This window comes from Ambystoma mexicanum, chromosome 2q, assembly GCF_040938575.1.
Source record: "Ambystoma mexicanum isolate Mex_15411 chromosome 2q, UKY_AmexF1_1, whole genome shotgun sequence".
Taxonomy (NCBI): Eukaryota; Metazoa; Chordata; class Amphibia; order Caudata; family Ambystomatidae; genus Ambystoma; species Ambystoma mexicanum.
In genome coordinates, this window is record NC_090924.1 from 1,462,141,971 (window position 1) to 1,462,164,817 (window position 22,847).

Below are 22,847 nucleotides of genomic sequence, written 5' to 3' on the forward strand. Positions count from 1 at the left end.
CCAACCAGCACACATCATGGCTGAAGTTGAATGGAGTGACGAGGAGCAAGAAGCCACATATTGCAAAGACTTGGCTCAAAGCTTCAAAGATGTGCTGGGCGAATCACTCGTAGAGGCAGTGGCTCTAGGAGTTAGACCCCTGCAGGAACGCCCGCAGACAATTGAAACATTCCTGAGCCAAAAAGACAGAAGCACCACATCACGAGCAAGCACGTCCACCAGGGCCGCTCCAGAGGGCCCACAGGGGTGTATTAAGGCCCGGAAGAGCGCAAACTCTTCTGACCCCCCGGGCCAACTTGAAGGGGTAGATCCAAAGGCCCCAGAGGCGACCGATGCTTTCATTAGGCTGAAAGAAGCCTTCATGTCCAAGTCGGGGATTCCGAGCCTCATGACCCCCTACCCAGGGGAAGAGAATATGGGAGACACAGAAGAAGAGGTTCCCCAAGAAGAGGAACCCGCAGAATCTCCGACACCCTCGCAAGAGGAAGGGGATAAGGAGGGAGATGAAGAGAGTTTACCGCCTCCGAAAAAGAGACTGAGGAAATTGAACAATATAGAAGACGAAACCTCAGATATGTTTCAGCCGGAGAATATCAGAAACCCAAAATCTTCAGAATGGGTGCCTTCTCCAAGAGTGGCGAGTTACATGACGCAGAGGCTGCGCAAGGCTCTTAGGAAGGAGGTGAGGCAAAGGCTGAGAGCTGAATGCCCCAGACCAGAACTTCCAGGAAAGGTGGCAGAAGCACCAGAATTGGATCCGAAAATGCTAGCTTTCGTAGCTAAATCAAACAGAGACCCTAGGAAAGGGATCGACCGCTCATGGAAGAGTTGCCAGGAGAAAGTCCTGGATCTAGCAGGTCCACTGGCCAAGATTATGGACCTGGCCGAGCGGGCAAGAGATACAGGGGAAGAGATTGACCCAAAAGTATTAGCAAGCTGGGCTCAAAGAGCGGTAAGTCTTTTAGGTAACGCAAACTGTGCGATATCCTCTGAGCGCAGAAGAGGACTACTATTGAAAATAGATCAGAAATTAGGAGACCTGTCCTCATACGAGGCAGGCGAAGCGGCGCAGGGGCTACTGTTCGGCAAAACATTCGGAAAAGAGATGGGGAGGTTCGTAGGGACCTACACCGCACTGGAGAAAGCACAAGCCTCTATAAAAAAGATCTTCCCCGGAAGGGTTTTTGGAGGGACCGGTCGGTACCAGACGTCCAGAAGGCCTCAATCGAACAGAGCACAGTATTGGGAAGATAAGAACCAGACACTTTCTTCCAACCCAGAGGTCGCTTCCCCAGAGGAAGGCGAGGCAGAGGACAAGGAAGAGGACAGTACGTCCCCACAGGTGAGAGCATCCACATATCCTGCAGTAGGGGGGAGGACAGCAAAGTACTGGAAAAACTGGCGCGCGCTTTCCAGCGACGCTTGGGTGCTACAGAGAGTCAAGGGCCTACATATACAATTTACACAGACCCCAGTCCAGTACAATGCCCCCAGGCCAGTAGTAGCAGCACGATCGGAGAAAGATCTGTTGCACGCAGAACTACAGAGCTTAGCGAAGAAACGAGCTATCGAGCCATGCATGGCTCCGAGGTTCATAAGCAATATGTTCCTGGTCCACAGAAAAGAAAAAGTGAGACCAGTCATTAATTTGAGGGACATGAACGAGTGGGTAGTTTACAACCGCTTCAAAATGGAAGGGACTCACCAGTTGAGAGACACGCTCAGACAGGGCCATTGGCTCGCGAGAATAGACCTGAAAGACGCATATCTCACGATCCCAGTGGAAGAAGATTACCGATCCTTCCTGGCGTTCGATTGGGACGGGCAATTATGGCAGTTTGCCACGATGCCGTTTGGATTAGCGTCCACCCCCTGGGCATTTATGAAACTGATGAATCCAGTAGCGGCAGCAATCAGAGAAAAAGGGATACGAATCATCATCTATCTAGACGATATCCTAATAATGGCGAGCAGCGAGGATGTTCTTCACTACTAGACCAGCTGGGTAGCGAACCTCTTAACCTCGCTAGGATTCCTGGTGAACAGAGAGAAGTCGGAGATGGTATCAGCAAGGAGGATAGAATTCCTAGGTTTTATCATAGATACCAGGTCAGCGACCCTGGAGCTGCCGAACAGGAAGATTCGAGATATACGAAGAGAGATAAGGAGCTGCCTCGGCAGTCCAACCACATCTCTGCGAACGATCGCACGGATTGTAGGCCTCTTAGCAGCATCAATCCAAGCGATATTCCCAGGACCCCTGCATTATCGAGCACTGCAGAGACTGAAAATAAAGCACCTTCAGCAGGGGCTCAACTACCACCAGCTAGTGCCGCTAGACCAAGAATCCAGAACAGAGCTAGAGTGGTGGCTCCAGAACATGGAGGCATGGAACGGCAGAGCCATTTTTGGCGATCGACCGGACATGATAATAGAATCAGACGCCAGAAGAGCAGGCTGGGGAGCCCGATGTGGAGTGCTCCAAACGGGAGGCAGATGGAGCTCAGAGGAGCTCAAACTGCACATAAACTGCCTGGAACTATTGGCCGGCTCTTTTGCGATCAAAGCCTTCACCAAGGACAAAGTGAATTCATGTATACTACTGAAGATGGACAACATCTCGGCAGTCAGATACATAAATCACTTAGGTGGAACGAAGTCCAGATTGTTGGCGGAAATAGCCAAGGACTTTTGGCACTCCTGTCTGGAGTCAGGAACGGCAGTGATAGCAGAATACTTACCAGGCGCTCAGAATATAGTGGCAGACTGGAACTGCAGACATCTAACAGACTCCAGTGACTGGATGCTGGACAGAACAATCTTCCAACAGATAGAAGAGCTCTGGGGGCCGATTCACACAGATCTATTTGCGTCCAGACTGAACGCTCAGAAGAGCAGATTTTTCAGTTGGAGGCTGGACCCAGCGGCAGCGGGGAGAGATGCCTTTCTGCAAGATTGGAGACAAGAGACGCTATACACGTTTCCCCCGTTTATAATGATAAGCAGAACTTTAACGAAAGTTCGCAGGGAGGCAGCGAATCTGATAATAGTAGTCCCGATATGGAAGTCGCAAATATGGTTTCCAACACTGATGGAACTAATAGCCGACTATCCAAGAATGTTGCCACAAAGAGAAGACCTTCTCACGGACCCAGTTGGGTCGTATCACCCTCTGAGAGCGAAGGGGACGCTGCTGCTGATGGCGTGCAAGATAGTAGGAGACGTTGGAATCTCCCAGGAATTTCGGCGCAAGCTGCGAGCCTCATCGCAGAGTCATGGGCTCCGTCGACTAGAAGGAGCTACGACGCAGCATGGAACAGATGGTCAAGGTGGTGTAAAAGGAGAGGTTTTCATCCCGTTTCTGCCCCTTTAGTAGAGATTTTGAATTTTCTAGCAGAACTTTTGCAGGATGGAAAAGCCTACCGAACGATAGGAGTATATAGATCCGCAATATCAGCAGGTCATACGCCTATCGAAGGAGTCCCAGTGGGGGAGAACGTAGCAGTGATCAGACTTCTGAAAGGGATAAGATTTAGGAAGCCACCGCAGCCAAGATACACATCTCTATGGGACGTAACAGTCGTGCTACGACTATTAGCAGACTGGCCCAGTAATAGATATTTATCGATAGGCAGACTGTCAGAAAAGCTGGCAATGCTTTTGTGCATGATTTCATGTAGAAGAGTAGCAGATGTCAGAGCATTAGAAATAGACAGAATGGTATACGGACCAGACGGAAGACAGGAGAACGAAGACAGATTCCTCATCGATAACATACCCATATATGCAAGATCATCCTAAATGGTGCGTTGCCACATGTATAAAAGAATATGCAAATAAGACAGCTGAGCTGAGACCGATGGGGACGACGCAATTGCTGATAGCGCGCCGGAAGCCGCATAAGGGCGTAGCGACAGCCTCCATAGCGAGATGGGTTAGACAAGTTATGTCCTTAGCAGGGATAGACATGGCAAAATTTGGAGCACACTCAATGCGAGGAGCAGGAGCATCCAAAGCCCAGAGGCAGGATGCGACATTACAAGATATACTGAAAGCAGCCGATTGGGCGAGTGATAACACGTTCAGAACGTTTTATTTTAAACGATTAATACACTGTCTGAAGCTATGGTAAGAAGCTTTGAACAAGCATAATGTTCGCCTCCGTCTTGATATAGAATGAAGATTCCCCCTGCTAATAGCGCAGGGAGCTCTTGATTCTACGGTTCAGAATCTTCATTGTAAGAGCTTACGCAGAGTTCGACGTTACACCGGGCCTCCTCTCGCCATATCATTCCTGAGATGTCACGGCTGCCTTTGATTGGCTCTGCCTCCACAGGGACGCACATGCATTGCTATAAACTGAGAATATACACACACACATGTACTCATGCTTATGAGATGCACAAAGGTGCAAGAAACTTGTTTTAAAAAAATTATTGAAATATTTAGTTTTGAGCCCACTTTAAATGTCCTTCCCCTGAGTTCTGTTGCAAGGAATATTTGCTTGTGTAATGAAAGTGCTGATTCAGCGCCAGACAGGGGGCACACCTACCAGTTGCGGGAATCATGGGGCATAGGCCGTGACCCCTCCTAGGAAGGAGGAAAAACACAGGAGATACTATATTATGACACCGGTGCATGGGACTTGGTGCTCAAATGCGAGATAGGCGGAACCACAGGTAAGTGCTCCCCCATCGGGACGCAGTAAGTGGGTTCCACCACTTAGGCCCACTCAGCAGAACACATGCCGGAGGGGGGAATCTGAATTCAGGCGGTGCATCTCGAGCAGACCACGGTCGTTGGATGAGCCCTGAATGATGTAATCAAGGACGATTAATCCGTCCCAGGGCTGCTCATGAGACCTGGGGAAATCAGCCACCCCAGAGAGGCACTTGCATGGCACCACGGCGGTTTCAAATCACCCATTGGCTCGCGGGTGTGGGATGAAGGGGGGCATCAGGAGGAGCCAATCAGATGGTAAGTTTCGGTGTCCCTGAAAAGTAACAAGCCCACAGTGTGTCCATAATGGTATTGCCCCAAAATGTTGTATCAAAAATGCCCAATGCACGTTTTGTTTGCAGACGGCAGAAAATGCTGTGAAAGTAGAAAATACACTGGGACAAAAGAAACTGGCGAAGTATACAATGGAAGGGGCAACGCTCATGCTTGACATAGCCGCAGTAGCACCCACCCTACAGGGATGTTTCCTGTGGCGAGCATGCCACAGGAAGGGGGTTACATGCATCCACAGTACACGCCACACTGGGGTGCCCCACAGCAAGCGACCTAAATGCAGGGGGATTCTTTCCTATGGGGAGAGAGCACCTGCCACAAGGAAGAGGATACAGAGGGGCTGGGTATAGGGCCTTCATGCCGTGCTTCATATGTCAGAACATGGGGCACATTGCGCCTAAATGCGTGTACGGACAACAGGCTCAGGCACATGCAATGCAAATGGCACAGCAACAAGGGTTTGTCACAGCACAGCCACAGTGGGAGCAGACGCAACCCCTCCCAGCCCAGCCGCAGCAGGGACAGCACTAGCTGCCAGTGGTACAGTGGTGCTAGGACAGAACATGGTCCCTCACTACACTGGGGTCTGTGTGTTTCGAGGAAATCCTTTCCCTTTCCCGCAAAGCAACTCGCCACAATAGGGGGGACTGCAGAAAGCCAGAGTATGTCCAGTCCTAGCAGTAACTGATGGCCTCAACGATGAACCAGAGGTAGCAGCGAAAATAGGACAGGCGGCGGTGACGGTTCCAGTAACAAAAGATTTGCCATTAACAATAAGGGCACAGCACATCATAGCGACACTACTTAGGGAGAGATTTACTCAGGAAATTAAACGCCACAATATCATTCACAGAGAATGGGATAATGTGCACAACTCCAGGCATTTACTACACACGAGTGCCTGCGCTCCTCTTAGCAGCGCACGCACAGAGAACATTACGAGGCCAACCCATGTACGCGAGCATGTTCTTGTATGGGGTTGAGATTCTACTGGGATGGGTCCCAGGAATACGTGGGAAGGTGCTCCGATTGGCATCAGAATTCCCGTTCAGACTGCAATGCCAGAAAGATAACGTAAAAGGTACTGCACTCGTCTTACAATTAGAGGAGGCAGTGATACGCAAAGACATGGTGATCCTCTGTGGGACAGACAATGACAACATGAAGTTATGCATAGACCCAACATTGACAATAACAGGAGTGACAGATTTTGATGCTGGATATGAATTGGAGGGAATGGCTAATTTCCCTTACCTACTGAGTCCCTCCGCAGCTTTGCTGGATTTCTAGGATTAATTTTTTTCACCTGGTAAGAGTGTGAGCCTTTTTTTCCCACTTTTGCATGTGTTTTGCTGTGTGTGTTTAACATTTTTGTGTTCATAGACTGTGGAGCCTCACCTACTCCATAAGCATCATCTTTTTACTGTGTGTCACACAGCACCTTCAGTGCAGTGACACAGGGTTGTCTTTTTCAGACTTCCCCCTAACTCAATTTTTCTGGGGCTGACTACTGTCTCCCAGAAACCTGTAAAGTTGCCATTAATTTTATGTAGTCTCTTGAAACCACAGACCCAGTACACCCCATCTTACATGGAGCATTGCAAAGGGTTAATACTTATCCCCTTTTGACTGTATCTCTTGGAGCCTTGTTTTGCTCCCTTCATAAAGACTCAGCTGGTGGCAGTGGTAACTACCCTTTTTTTCCTACCGCGGTTATCTTAAATATACCTGGTATTGTTTTAGGCTATCTTGGTAACCTCAAACTTAAACCTGCTTGACCATATACATTTTTAGACGGTTCCAGCTGGGTTTATTCGCCGTTTCTTTTTGTAATAGTCTTTCTCGTGTTTTACTCTGCGTGCCAAACCAGGTTTGGTCCCTTTGTTTGCCGTCTTTTCACAGGCTTTTGCACAGAAGCCCTCCTTAAGGCGCCTGAAAGTCTGGGTAGGCAGGATGTGAGGGAGGGATTTTAGGACCCCAGCCATGGGTTCCCTTGGTAACCCAAGTCGCACTCCTGTTTGATTGGCTGGGTGACCGTCTGGCCAGGACAGCCACCCTGCTGTGTGATTGACAGCCAGGCTGTGTGAATGGGGGAAAACTGCATAAAAAGCAGGTCTCTGGGACGGGAAAGGCAGAGTCGCCACTGCAACGAAAGAACCGACGAGGAGATGATGGAAGAGGACCCCTACCACGACTGAACTGCCCGGTGAAGCCCTAGTGCAGGTCTGAATCCTCGTACTCCAATGACAGAGAAGATCCTCCAGGAATCTTCTTCCCCTGAGCTGGTGGGGAGAAGATTCAGATCAGGTTAGATCAGGGTGTAGAACAGCAGCAAAATGTTTTGGGGTTGACAGAGGGAGGGAAAATTACATTCAAATATGAAATCTTTCCTAACACATGGTCTTCTTATAACTTAAGTGACCAGCCAAAGGAATCTCATGGGCTAACTGTAGAAACTGAGGTCTCACCTCCTGAGGCACTACACGTCTTCTGTAGTCTCCTAGGATAGACTCAATAGGTTTACTGTAGAGGAGGCCATCCTCCCAGTACAACATGTGCTTCCCTGGCTCTTGCCCATCCAGCTGGGAAGCTGCCTGTTGGCGAAGTCCTTCAAGAGTAGGACATTCTCTCTGACCTCTGCTGTAGTCTGCCCTACAGGGGCCACCTTCTGCAAGCAAAGTCTGCAGCTCAGGATGGTCTTTAGAATCCTGATCTCCAACAGGGGGAAGGTCTTCTTCCATCTTGTGTCATCAGTAGCTGATTCTCCATCTTCTGGTTGAACCTCACTCTCAGCCTCAGCTGGTGGAGTAGTCACAGGTGTGACATTGGACTGTCCTCTCAGGGGTGTTCTGGTTTGAGGCACATGAGTGCTGTCTTTCTTGTTTCCTGAGACCTTGGGTCTCCCCTTTGTCTCTTCCTTCCTGGAAATAGAAGTTTGCTGTTCCTGTGGACTGGGTGTTATAGGTTTGTCTGTAGCAACACACTGAGAGTCATTTAAAGTGAGCTCTCTGGCCTTCCTAGTCTGCTCCTGCTTCCTTTTACTGGAAGGTCTGGGGATGCTTGATACAACTGCAAGAGTTTTAAAGTAATTCCCCAACAGAACTCTCCCAGGCACATCACTTTGTACACTGACATGTATTCTTACAGCCATATTGTTGCACTTAATGAGAGCTGGTAGTATTGGAGCCATCTGGATAGGGCCTCCTACAAGCTTAGTGGGGCCTTTGGGTGCCTTAGCAACACCCTCAGATTTGAAAAAGGTTTCATCCACCACTGTAATGCTGGCCCCAGTGTCTCTAATGGCAGGGGTCTCCTGACCAGTTACAAGTACACTGTCCTTGTAGTATTATTTTGTGTTATCTGGAATAGAGTTATACACATCTACATTCTGTTGTATCCACAGACCCAGGGACACTAAAGAAAACACTGGCAGAGACTCCAATGGGGTCTTCAGCCAATAGATGAAAGTTTCCACTTGCCAAATGTACTCCTCCCTAAGGGATGAAGGCTAAGGAGGCAGTGTGGACCCCTGAAGGTTTAACCTTGCATGTGGGACCCCCTTGCACATCGTCAGTTTACTCACAAGCATACAATTTTCCAAATGTTTTGACAAATGGGGGCTTCTGCTGACCTCCCTCTAGTTTGGCACCAGAGGTATCACTAGACTGGATTGAAGAACACCTGCAGCAGATGAGTTCTGTTCCTGTGCACCTCTGCCGATCTCACTGTTCCTGGGCCTCAGTCATTGGCACAAGAGGGAGGACTTCTGGGGACTCCTGCTCTGCAATGGGACGGTGACCGCTCGCAACCAGCAATTTTCAAACAAGTGGCACTTGGGTGTTCAGCTCCTCGCGACTATCGCAAATAGCACCACCATGGTTTCTGGCTGTCGAGATGGACTTTCCTTCCTTCTGGGGTTCCGCTCTCTGTTGATGGGGATCAGGCTTGGCCAGTCCTGCTTCCTGGGAGTCCGGAGGATCTTCCTGGAACTCTTGGCCAACTTAAAAGCAACGCACACAATCTCGTCTTCCTCTCCCTGGCTATTCGGTTTCCAGCAGCAACTCTGTGGAAATTCAACCTGCTCCAAGAAGATGTCCAGGTGGTTACTTTGGAGTTGATTGGTCCCACCAACTCAAAGGGAGAATTCGTCCTTGCAGGGGCTTCTCTGTCGATACGAATTTGGAGCTTCAGCACAGCAGCAGGGCTTCATCGGGCAAACCAATGGTCCAGGAGTTGCAGCAGACGTCCTCTTCAAGTTCTTCTTCGGTTCCTTCATCCAGTGGTCGACTCTGCCTTCCAAGCAAAAAGCCTCACCTTTTATTTAGTTCTCTCCCATTCATTCCAGCCTGGCTGTAACTCACCCAGCAAGGTGGCTGTCTTTGCCGGACAGTCAGCCAGCCAATCACTACAGAGTGCATTTGGGTCTCCTAGGAGACTAAGCACAGGGAGTTTTGGGCACCTCCCCCACTTCCTGCCCCCACCAGACACCCTGGAACCCGTGGCGGGCATCACGCGTGAATCCCGCCAAAGGCAAAGCGAACAATAAGACCAAACCCAGTTTGGTGCCGAGTAAATCTCAAGAAGGACGTTTCCACAAAGAAATGGCGAAAAAGAAGATCGGGCCATTTTGACAAAAATTGCACCCTTGAGTGCTTTACTGCAGCTGTGAACGCAGCCCGCGGTAAATGCACACCACAGTAGTTAAAAGTAAACCACTGCCACCAGCCATTCAGTGAGGAAAGGGTGACATAAGCATTTTTTCATGAGAAGCTAGACAAAGGGGATACTAAGTAACCCCTCCAGCATCCTATGGTAAGATAGTGTGTGCTGGGTCTAGAAAGTTAGAAAATGTAACTAAACTCAGTTTCACTTTACTGCTGTGGGAAACAGTAGTTTATCCCATAGAAGGTATTTTTTTTCAAAAATGTTTTATTGTATGTAATCAACTAGTGATTTTTACATAGTCAATTTACTTCCTGTGAATTCTGAAGATTTCTAAAAGATGAATCAAAAACGCAAAAACACAATTTTTGCTCATGACTGGGTGAGAGTGTTGAGTCCTGTTGCTGCACCCTACATGTTTCATGTTTCGTGTTCTTTCATTTTGGCAAAACTGATTGTTAGAAGTTTTGTTGTTGCGATAGTCCATTTTGATATTTCGCCTGACATCAGTCTGTTCCACCACACATTTTCATCTAGAACTGAAACTGACATCCCAAGAGGCGAAAGGTATGCGCTTCTTTCGTAGCTAAACGCCTTGCAGTGCAACAATAGATGTTTCAAATTTTCTGGTTCGTCTGTTGATTTGCATAATCTACATTCTTTGGAGGTCGCCTGGAGTCTGACGCAAAGGATTTCCCGTGTGGGCATTAGTTACAGACGGGCTCTCAGAAAGCTCCTCATTAATGTTTTGTCCGGGAACTGTTGGCAATATGGCAGAGGAGATTTAAGTTTGTTGAAGGATGGAGGGAGATGTGCAGTTTGTTTGTTTGACTGTGCTTTATGCACTGTGTCGATCCAGTCCATGTGCGCCATTTTTCTTTTAATTTTTTCCGGATTTCCGATCAGTTCGGCTTCAGTGCAGGCTATTTTCTTCAATTTTGCTCTCTGCAATAGCGACCATTTTGTTAGGCTATGTAGACGGCCAGTAGAGAGTTCTGCAGCTATCAATTTGAATATTGGAAGCATGTCTGGAAGGATGATTTTTCTGTAGGTTTGCATAGCATTTTGTTCCACCACTCCTAGTAAAGACTGAAGGCCTAAGTCACGCCTGATGTTAGCTATGGCCGCCGAGTTTGGTAAGCCCAAAACAGATCGCCATAGTAAACCTTCGATTTTTGACCAGATTGAAGTTGGCATTGACAGGGTTGCGCCCATTCCATAAACCAGCGCTGGGACAACTTTGCCCCTATGAAATTGGATTACAGGCTCCAGTGAGAATTTACCATACTTCTTGTCAATTGATCTCATCTGGGCTGCTAAGTTCCTAGCCTAGTTCCTAGCCCAAAGAGTAGTTTGCATACATGATTCCCGAGCTGAGCTGTCAATCATTATTCCCAAGTATTTGTAGCAGTCGACAGTTTCGATCTTAATATTTTCCAGGGACCATCCTCTGTTGCGGGACTTGATGGAATCGTTTTTTGCCAGAATCAAAATTTTCGTTTTAGATTTATTGATTTCGAGATTGTTTGTTTTTATGTAATTTGCCAGGTTGGTCAATTGGCGCTGTAGACCTATTTCGGTTTGATCTAAAAGAATTAGATCATCTTCATGGAGAAGGCGAGATATGTTGGTATTGCCAATTTTCGGCGGAAAGGCTTGAACCGTGACTTCCGAGTCATTGAAGTTTCCAAGGAAACTTATGAACAGAGCCGGAGCAAGGGGCCATCCCTGCTTTACCCCTCTCTGTGCATTAATCTCTTCTGATACCGTTCCTTGTTTGTCCAGTCTGACGCGCAATTTATTTGCTGTGTGTAAGGCTTTTATTGGGTGTAGTATTTCGTTCGGGCATTTCCATCTGTGCAGTTTGGACCAAAGAAGACTCCGATCTACTCTATCAAAGGCCTGTGTAAGATCTATAAAGGCCAGGAACACCGGTGGAGAGCCCTGCCTTACCGTGGCTTTAATTAAATTTAGCATCAGGATGTTTGCCGTGGTTCCGCCGTTTTTAAGGAAACCCATCTGAAAGGGGTCATTTGCTGCAGACGCCTTTGCCCAAGTTTGGAATTTTTTCAGCAGGAGCGTTGCGAATATTTTGCCGATAATATCAAGCAAGGCAACTGGCCTGTAGTTCTGTGGATCTTCCCTATTGCCGCGTTTAAATAGCAGAACAATTATTGAGTGCGTCCAAGACAAAGGAATGGTTCTGGCTGATTTGCAATGCCGGAATATGATGCTTATGAATTTGGCCCAGGCCTCCGGATGTTGCTTCAGGTCGATGTTGCTCAAACCGTCGGGACCCGGGGCTCTCGAGGATTTCAGATGTTTAATGACGTTTAAGATGTCATCTTCGTTGGAGAGCGTAGCCCTAATAGAAGGTATTTAAACCTTGGGAAATCTGGAAAACTTCCCTGTGCCACTGCACTGAAGGTGCTGTGTGACACAATGTAAAAGATGAGGCCTATGGAGTTTGTCAGACTCCACAACCAAAAGAAGCACAGAGTCCAAAAATCACATCGAAGTACATGAGAGAGTGAGAAAAAAGGGTCTCACTCTCTCTACAGGTTAAAAAATCAAGTCCTCAAAATCCAGCAAAGTTGCTGGGGGTCTCGAGGTGGAGGGAATTAGCACATTTATGAGAATTCTCCCTAGCAACCTCCCTTCTGACTGTCCACTGTCACCCCCAAGACGCTGTAACCATAGCCCGGCTGAGTCCTACATGTCATTATGGTAACATGCGGCTGGACATGCATCAGGAAATACCAAATGGCAAATCCAACCATGCATCACAACAACCAACGCAATACCAGGATGCCAGGTACCGTCAGAATTTGCATTATTCATTAAAAACCTATCGAGTTTTTGGAAATTACATTGCAACACTGGCTTCTTATTTGATACTAGTTTCCAAAAAACATTTCTTTGTGACAAGGGGAATCGGGTAAATTTGCCCCCACCCGCACAAATTCTCTGAAGGTGGCCCCTCCCATAGTATTTGATGCATAAGTCCCTCCTTGCCCTAAACTTTCAGTCTAGTTGCGCCCCTAGCAGCGACTGCAGCACGGTCATCAGCTGAGATCTGGCAGAACCACCATCAGCTGAGATCTGGCAGCACTGCCATCAGCTGTGATCTGGCAGCACTGCCATCAGCTGAGATCTGGCAGCAATGCCATCTGGCAGCACTGCCATCAGCTGAGATCTGGCAGCACCGCCATCAGTTGAGATCTGGCAGCACCGCCATCAGCTGAGATCTGGCAGCACCGCCATCAGCTGAGATCTGGCAGCACTGCCATCAGCTGAGATGTGGCAGCACTGCCATCAGCTGAGATCTGGCGGTTTTCCCAACAGCTGAGATCTGGAAGCACCGCCATCAGTTGTGATCTGGCAGCACTGCCATCAGCTGAGATCGGGCAGCACCGCCATCAGCTGAGATCTGGCGGCACTGCCATCAGCTGAGATGTGGCAGCACCGCCATCAGCTGAGATGTGGCAGCACCGCCATTAGCTGAAATCTGGCAGCACCGCCATCAGCGGAGATGTGACAGCACCGCCATCAGCTGAGATCTGGCAGCACCGCCACCAGCTGAGATCTGGCAGCACCGCCATCAGCGGAGATCTGACAGCACCGCCATCAGCTGAGATCTGGCAGCACCGCCATCAGCTGAGATCTGGCAGCACCACCATCAGCTGAGATCTGGCAGCACCGCCATCACCTGAGATCTGGCAGCGCCGCCATCAGCTGAGATCTGGCAGCACCACCATCAGCTGAGATCTGGCAGCACCACCATCAGTGGAGATATGGCAGCACCGCCATCACCTGAGATCTGGCAGCACCGCCATCAGCTGAAATCTGGCAGCACCGCCATCAGCGGAGATGTGACAGCACCGCCATCAGCTGAGATCTGGCAGCACCGCCATCAGCTGAGATCTGGCAGCACCGCCATCAGCGGAGATCTGACAGAACTGCCATCAGCTGAGATCTGGCAGCGCCACCATCAGCTGAGACCTGGCAGCACCGCCATCACCTGAGATCTGGCAGCGCCGCCATCAGCTGAGATGTGGCAGCACTGCCATCAGCGGAGATCTGGCGGTACCGCCATCAGCTGAGATGTGGCGGCACTGCCATCAGCTGAGATGTGGCGGCACTGCCATCAGCTGAGATCTGGCAGCACCGCCATCAGCTGAGATCTAGCAGCACCGCCATCACCTGAGATCTGGCAACACCGCCATCACCTGAGATCTGGCGGCACTGCCATCAGCTGATATCTGGCGGCACTGCCATCAGCTGAGATCTGGCAGCACCGCCATCACCTGAGATCTGGCAGCACCGCCATCACCTGGGATCTGGCAGCACCGCCATCAGCTGAGATCTGGCAGCACCGCCATCAGCGGAGATCCGGCAGCACCGCCATCAGCTGAGATCTGGCAGCACCGCCATCATCTGAGATCTGGCAGCACTACCATCAGCTGAGATCTGGCAGCACCACCATCAGTGGAGATATGGCAGCACCGCCATCACCTGAGATCTGGCAGCACCGCCATCAGTGGAGATATGGCAGCACTGCCATCACCTGAGATCTGGCAGCACCACCATCATCTGAGATCTGGCAGCACTGCCATCAGCTGAGATCTGGCAGCACCGCCATCACCTGAGATCTGGCAGCACCGCCATCATCTGAGATCTGGCAGCACTGCCATCACCTGAGATCTGGCAGCACTGCCATCTGGCAGCACTGCCATCAGGTGATACCTCACATGCACTGCCATCAGCTGAGATCTGGCAGCACTGCCATCAGCTGAAATCTGGCAGCACTGCCATCAGCTGAGATCTGGCAGCACCGCCATCACCTGAGATCTGGCAGCACTGCCATCACCTGAGATTTGGCAGCACTACCATTACCTGAGATCTGGCAGCACTGCCATCAGCTGAGATCTGGCAGCACCGCCATCAGCTGAGATCTAGCAGCACCGCCATCACCTGAGATCTGGCAACACCGCCATCACCTGAGATCTGGCGGCACTGCCATCAGCTGATATCTGGCGGCACTGCCATCAGCTGAGATCTGGCAGCACTGCCATCACCTGAGATCTGGCAGCACCGCCATCACCTGAGATCTGCAGCACCGCCATCAGCTGAGATCTGGCAGCACCGCCATCAGCGGAGATCCGGCAGCACCGCCATCAGCTGAGATCTGGCAGCACCGCCATCATCTGAGATCTGGCAGCACCACCATCAGCTGAGATCTGGCAGCACCACCATCAGTGGAGATATGGCAGCACCGCCATCACCTGAGATCTGGCAGCACCGCCATCAGTGGAGATATGGCAGCACTGCCATCACCTGAGATCTGGCAGCACCACCATCATCTGAGATCTGGCAGCACTGCCATCAGCTGAGATCTGGCAGCACCGCCATCACCTGAGATCTGGCAGCACCGCCATCATCTGAGATCTGGCAGCACTGCCATCACCTGAGATCTGGCAGCACTGCCATCTGGCAGCACTGCCATCAGGTGATACCTCACATGCACTGCCATCAGCTGAGATCTGGCAGCACTGCCATCAGCTGAAATCTGGCAGCACTGCCATCAGCTGAGATCTGGCAGCACCGCCATCACCTGAGATCTGGCAGCACTGCCATCACCTGAGATTTGGCAGCACTGCCATTACCTGAGATCTGGCAGCACCGCCATCAGCTGAGATCTGGCAGCACCACCATCAGTGGAGATATGGCAGCACCGCCATCACCTGAGATCTGGCAGCACCGCCATCAGTGGAGATATGGCAGCACTGCCATCACCTGAGATCTGGCAGCACCACCATCATCTGAGATCTGGCAGCACCGCCATCAGCTGAGATCTGGAAGCACCGCCATCACCTGAGATCTGGCAGCACCGCCATCATCTGAGATCTGGCAGCACTGCCATCTCCTGAGATCTGGCAGCACTGCCATCTGGCAGCACTGCCGTCAGGTGAGACCTCACATGCACTGCCATCAGCTGAGATCTGGCAGCACTGCCATCAGCTGAGATCTGGCAGCACTGCCATCACCTGAGATTTGGCAGCGCTGCCATTACCTGAGATCTGGCAGCACCGCCATCAGCTGAGATCTGGCAGCACTGCCATCTGGTGAGATCTCGCATGCACTGCCATCACCTGAGATCTGGCAGCACCACCATCACCTGAGATCTGGCAGCACCACCATCGCCTGAGATCTGGCAGCACTTCAATCAGCTTGAGATCTGCTTCGTGGCCCGGCAAGGGGGAGGCCTGGTCCCCAGACTCTTTAAGGCATCTTCAGTGCAAGAATGCCAAGACTGGCCGGCCCATTTCGTAAGCCTGTTTTATGATGATACTATCCCAACTAATGCAGACTCAGAGTTAGTAGAGGTTCTAATTAAAGACACCAGCAATGATGCTTTACTGTTCAATCTGGCAGAGGTCTCAAGTGCAATCAATTCATTGAAGCCAGGAAAGCTGTTGGACCTGATTTGATTGTATAGATCTGAACCAAATATTTGGAATCTGCTTTTTACTGCGTTAACTTAATTATATGCACTCCAAATATTTAGTGCCAGACCCATGGAAAGCTGCAGCTATAATGCGCATTTATAGGAAGGGGCAGTCCCTTTCCCTGACTATTGCTTAATGTCCTTAACTGATGTAAGTGCAAAGGTATTTGGGAAAGCACTTTCGGCGTGTTTGAGGAGTGGAAGGCAGAATTTAGCATTACCTCCACGTCCACTCTTCCTCGTCCCAGTATTTACGTCATGAGGGCGTGTTTTGGCCTCTTTTATATTTTAAATCTATATAAACAAGTTGGCTCCTACCCTCCTAAACCTCAACTCTGACACCCATGTCATTGATGGAGAAAATCGTGGTATTTTATTGTATGGGGACGACGTAGCTCTCAGGTCGGAAACCCCATTGGTAGCAAGAAGCAGCGTCATGAACTTGAGCACTTAAGTAGTCAATATACACTAGAGGTTAACAATCCCAGAAGCACTGCAATGGGCAGCCAAGCGAACCCTCATTCACTTGAAACGATCATGGATTGCTTAAGTCTCCACCTGTACTAGTTCGGTGTCAACCAGTGGATGATGGAAAGAGCCAGTAACCCGTGTGTACCAGCCTGGAGGGGACGCTATGCTTCCGGCTATGGAAGCGCGTTCCACCCCTCTATGGCTTAGAGTTCTAGGCGCATTTTCTGTTACACACTTTGGAAAATACAGAGAGAATTTATTTGTTTTAAAATAATGTGTTAGTTTGTATTACACACGTTTACATTCTGTTGTGTGTCTACGAGAGTGATATACATCCGGTTAAAAAAGAGAGTGGTCTTCTATTGAGTTTTGTTTGTCGTGATAAAAGTCCAGAATCGGATGATCGTGATGATTAATTTCTGGAAATCATTTGGTGGCAAGTGTCTTCGTGTGCGGGGATTATTTTTTTCCGGCGGGTTCAGCATGTTGGTGGACTGGTTTCTTCATTCCTCTAAAGCAGGGCACTTCATCGGGATATGCTGGATTGTCTCTGTTTGATCAGGTTCTTCCTTGGATACTTGTTTAGTTACTGCCAAGTTTTCTTTTGTGGGCAGGATGTTAAGGCAGAGTCTGAGGTACTTGTCCCGGATACTTGTTTAGTTACTGCCAAGTTTTCTTTTGTGGGCAGGATGTTAATGCAGAGTCTGAGGTACTTGTCCCGGATACTTGTTTAGTTACTGCCAAGTTTTCTTTTGTGGGCAGGATGTTAAGGCAGAGTCTGAGGTACTTGTCCCGGATACTTGTTTAGTTACTGCCAAGTTTTCTTTTGTGGGCAGGATGTTAAGGTAGAGTCTGAGGTACTTGTCCCGGATACTTGTTTAGTTACTGCCAAGTTTTCTTTTGTGGGCAGGATGTTAAGGCAGAGTCTGAGGTACTTGTCCCGGATACTTGTTTAGTTACTGCCAAGTTTTCTTTTGTGGGCAGGATGTTAAGGCAGAGTCTGAGGTACTTGTCCCGGATACTTGTTTAGTTACTGCCAAGTTTTCTTTTGTGGGCAGGATGTTAAAGCAGAGTTTGAGGTACTTGTCCCGTGTTGTTCTACAGGGAAATCTTTCGAGGTACGGGGGTAGCTCGTTTAGCGCTCTGCGATTCATTTTATACGAGGCTTTTTCTTGCATGGTTTTTATCCAGTCGTTCTCTTTGACTTCCGGTTTTGCCTTCGTAGGTCTGTTTATTAACGTTTGGGTTGAGGAGTAATGAGCGTTCTTCCTTGCACCGCTCCAGCGTATGGGAGTGAGGTGTTCCCATAGCGTTGGCCAGAATTCTGATTGCTGGGATGTCTTCATTGTTGATGATCTTTCTGTAGATATCCAGCAGTCTCACGTTTCTGATAGAGTCAAAAAGATTGTAGGCCCAGTTCGTATCGAAAGATAGCGGTACAGAAAGTATTTTTCACCAGAATAGACCTTCCATCAGGATCCAGATGTTGCGAGGTGTGTTTAATAGTGTTTCCCTTCCATAGAGTAGTTTCGCACTAGCTTTTTGTTTGTAGAAAGTAAGGATGGGTTTCATAGTGTATTGCCTGTATTTCCTGTGCATGGTCAGGCCTTGTCTGGCTAGGGCATAGTGTATTGCCCGTATTTCCTGTGGATGGTAAGGCCTTGTCTGGCTAGGGCATAGTGTATTGCCCGTATTTCCTGAGGATGGTCAGGCCTTGTCTGGCTAGGGCATAGTGCATTGCCCGTATTTCCTGAGGATGGTCAGGCCTTGTCTGGCTAGGGCATAGTGCAGTGCCCGTATTTCCTGTGTATGGTCAGGCTTTGTCTGGCTAGGGCATAGTGTATTGCCCGTATTTCCTGAGGATGGTCAGGCCTTGTCTGGCTAGGGCATAGTGTATTGCCCGTATTTCCTGAGGATGGTCAGGCCTTGTCTGGCTAGGGCATAGTGCATTGCCCGTATTTCCTGAGGATGGTCAGGCCTTGTCTGGCTAGGGCATAGTGCAGTGCCCGTATTTCCTGTGTATGGTCAGGCTTTGTCTGGCTAGGGCATAGTGTATTGCCCGTATTTCCTGAGGATGGTAAGGCCTTGTCTGGCTAGGGCATAGTGTATTGCCCGTATTTCCTGAGGATGGTCAGGCCTTGTCTGGCTAGGGCATAGTGCATTGCCCGTATTTCCTGAGGATGGTCAGGCCTTGTCTGGCTAGGGCATAGTGCAGTGCCCGTATTTCCTGTGTATGGTCAGGCTTTGTCTGGCTAGGGCATAGAGTATTGCCCGTATTTCCTGAGGATGGTCAGGCCTTGTCTGGCTAGGGCATAGTGCAGTGCCCGTATTTCCTGTGTATGGTCAGGCTTTGTCTGGCTAGGGCATAGAGTATTGCCCGTATTTCCTGAGGATGGTCAGGCCTTGTCTGGCTAGGGCATAGTGCAGTGCCCGTATTTCCTGTGAATTGTCAGGCTTTGTCTGGCTAGGGCATAGTGTATTGCCCGTATTTCTTGAGGATGGTCAGGCCTTGTCTGGCTAGGGCATAGTGCAGTGCCCGTATTTCCTGTGTATGGTCAGGCTTTGTCTGGCTAGGGCATAGTGTATTGCCCGTATTTCCTGAGGATGGTAAGGCCTTGTCTGGCTAGGGCATAGTGCATTGCCCGTATTTCCTGATGATGGTCAGGCCTTGTCTGGCTAGGGCATAGTGTATTGCCTGTATTTCCTGAGGATGGTCAGGCCTTGTCTGGCTAGGGCATAGTGCATTGCCCGTATTTCCTGAGGATGGTCAGGCCTTGTCTGGCTAGGGCATAGTGTATTCCCTGTATTTCCTGCGCATGGCCAGGCCCTGTCTGGCTAGGGCATAGTGTATTGCCTGTATTTCCTGAGGATGGTCAGGCCTTGTCTGGTTAGGGCATAGTGCAGTGCCTGTATTTCCTGTGTATGGTCAGGCTTTGTCTGGCTAGGGCATAGTGTATTGCCTGCATTTCCTGAGGATGGTCAGGCCTTGTCTGGCTAGGGCATAGTGCATTGCCCGTATTTCCTGAGGATGGTCAGGCCTTGTCTGGATAGGGCATAGTGCAGTGCCCGTATTTCCTGTGTATGGTCAGGCCTTGTCTGGCTAGGGCATAGTGCATTGCCCGTATTTCCTGAGGATGGTCAGGCCTTGTCTGGCTAGGGCATAGTGCAGCGCCCGTATTTCCTGTGTCTGGTCAGGCTTTGTCTGGCTAGGGCATAGTGTATTGCCTGTATTTCCTGCGTATGGTCAGGCTTTGTCTGGCTAGGGCATAGTGCATTGCCCGTATTTCCTGAGGATGGTCAGGCCTTGTCTGGCTAGGGCATATTGCATTGCCCGTATTTCCTGAGGATGGTCAGGCCTTGTCTGGCTAGGGCATGGTGCAGTGCCCGCATTTCCTGTGTATGGTCAGGCTTTGTCTGGCTAGGGCATAGTGTATTGCCCGTATTTCCTGAGGATGGTCAGGCCTTGTCTGGCTAGGGCATAGTGCAGTGCCTGTATTTCCTGCGCATGGTCAGGCCTTGTCTGGCTAGGGCATATTGTATTGCCTGTATTTCCTGCGCATTTCCAGGCCTTGTCTGGCTAGGGCATAGTGTATTGCCTGTATTTCCTGCGCATGGCCAGGCCTTGTCTGGCTAGGGCATAGTGCATTGACTGTATTTCCTGTGGATGGCCAGGCCTTGTCTGGCTAGGGCATAGTGTATTGCCTGTATTTCCTGAGGATGGTCAGGCCTTGTCTGGATAGGGCATAGTGTATTGCCTGTATTTCCTGAGGATGGTCAGGCCTTGTCTGGATAGGGCATAGTGCAGTGCCCGTATTTCCTGTGTATGGTCAGGCCTTGTCTGGCTAGGGCATAGTGCATTGCCCGTATTTCCTGAGGATGGTCAGGCCTTGTCTGGCTAGGGCATAGTGCAGCGCCCATATTTCCTGTGTCTGGTCAGGCTTTGTCTGGCTAGGGCATAGTGTATTGCCTGTATTTCCTGAGGATGGTCAGGCCTTGTCTGGATAGGGCATAGTGCAGTGCCCGTATTTCCTGTGTATGGTCAGGCCTTGTCTGGCTAGGGCATAGTGCATTGCCCGTATTTCCTGAGGATGGTCAGGCCTTGTCTGGCTAGGGCATAGTGCAGCGCCCATATTTCCTGTGTCTGGTCAGGCTTTGTCTGGCTAGGGCATAGTGTATTGCCTGTATTTCCTGCGTATGGTCAGGCTTTGTCTGGCTAGGGCATAGTGCATTGCCCGTATTTCCTGAGGATGGTCAGGCCTTGTCTGGCTAGGGCATATTGCATTGCCCGTATTTCCTGAGGATGGTCAGGCCTTGTCTGGCTAGGGCATGGTGCAGTGCCCACATTTCCTGTGTATGGTCAGGCCTTGTCTGGCTAGGGCATATTGTATTGCCTGTATTTCCTGCGCATTTCCAGGCCTTGTCTGGCTAGGGCATAGTGTATTGCCTGTATTTCCTGTGCATGGCCAGGCCTTGTCTGGCTAGGGCATAGTGCATTGACTGTATTTCCTGTGGATGGCCAGGCCTTGTCTGGCTAGGGCATAGTGCATTGCCTGTATTTCCTGTGCACGCTCAGGCCTTGTCTGGCTAGGGCATAGTGCAGTGCCCGTATTTCCTGTGTATGGTCAGGCTTTGTCTGGCTAGGGCATAGAGTATTGCCCGTATTTCCTGAGGATGGTCAGGCCTTGTCTGGCTAGGGCATAGTGTATTGCCCGTATTTCCTGCGGATGGCCAGGCCTTGTCTGGCTAGGGCATAGTGCATTGCCCGCATTTCCTGAGGATGGGCAGGCCTTGTCTGGCTAGGGCATAGTGTATTGCCCGTATTTCCTGTGGGTGGTACTTGGTCAGGCCTTGTCTGGCTAGGGCATGGTGTATTGCCCGTATTTCCTGTGCTTGGTCAGGCCTTGTCTGGCTAGGGCATGGTGTATTGCCCGTATTTCCTGTGCTTGGTCAGGCCTTGTCTGGCTAGGGCATGGTGTAATGCCTGTATTTCCTGTGCATGGTCAGGCCTTGTCTGGCTAGGGCATGGTGTAATGCCTGTATTTCCTGTGCATGGCTAGGCCTTGTCTGGCTAGGGCATGGTGTAATGCCTGTATTTCCTGTGCATGGCCAGGCCTTGTCTGGCTAGGACATAGTGCAGTGCCCGTATTTCCTGTGTATGGTCAGGCTTTGTCTGGCTAGGGCATAGAGTATTGCCCGTATTTCCTGAGGATGGTCAGGCCTTGTCTGGCTAGGGCATAGTGTATTGCCCGTATTTCCTGCGGATGTCCAGGCCTTGTCTGGCTAGGGCATAGTGCATTGCCCGCATTTCCTGAGGATGGGCAGGCCTTGTCTGGCTAGGGCATAGTGTATTGCCCGTATTTCCTGTGGGTGGTGCTTGGTCAGGCCTTGTCTGGCTAGGGCATGGTGTATTGCCCGTATTTCCTGTGCTTGGTCAGGCCTTGTCTGGCTAGGGCATGGTGTAATGCCTGTATTTCCTGTGCATGGTCAGGCCTTGTCTGGCTAGGGCATGGTGTAATGCCTGTATTTCCTGTGCATGGCTAGGCCTTGTCTGGCTAGGGCATGGTGTATTGCCTGTATTTCCTGTGCTTGGTCAGGCCTTGTCTGGCTAGGGCATGGTGTAATGCCTGTATTTCCTGTGCGTGGTCAGGCCTTGTCTGGCTAGGGCATGGTGTATTGCCCGTATTTCCTGTGGGTGGTCAGGCCTTGTCTGGCTAGGGCATGGTGTATTGCCCGTATTTCCTGTGCATGGTCAGGCCTTGTCTGGCTAGGGCATGGTGTATTGCCCGTATTTCCTGTGCTTGGTCAGGCCTTGTCTGGCTAGGGCATGGTGTAATGCCCGTATTTCCTGTGCTTGGTCAGGCCTTGTCTGGCTAGGGCATGGTGTAATGCCCGTATTTCCTGTGCGTGGTCAGGCCTTGTCTGGCTAGGGCATGGTGTAATGCCCGTATTTCCTGTGCGTGGTCAGGCCTTGTCTGGCTAGGGCATGGTGTATTGCCCGTATTTCCTGTGCGTGGTCAGGCCTTGTCTGGCTAGGGCATGGTGTAATGCCTGTATTTCCTGTGCGTGGTCAGCCCTTGTCTGGCTAGGGCATGGTGTATTGCCTGTATTTCCTGTGCGTGGTCAGGCCTTGTCTGGCTAGGGCATGGTGTAATGCCTGTATTTCCTGTGCGTGGTCAGGCCTTGTCTGGCTAGG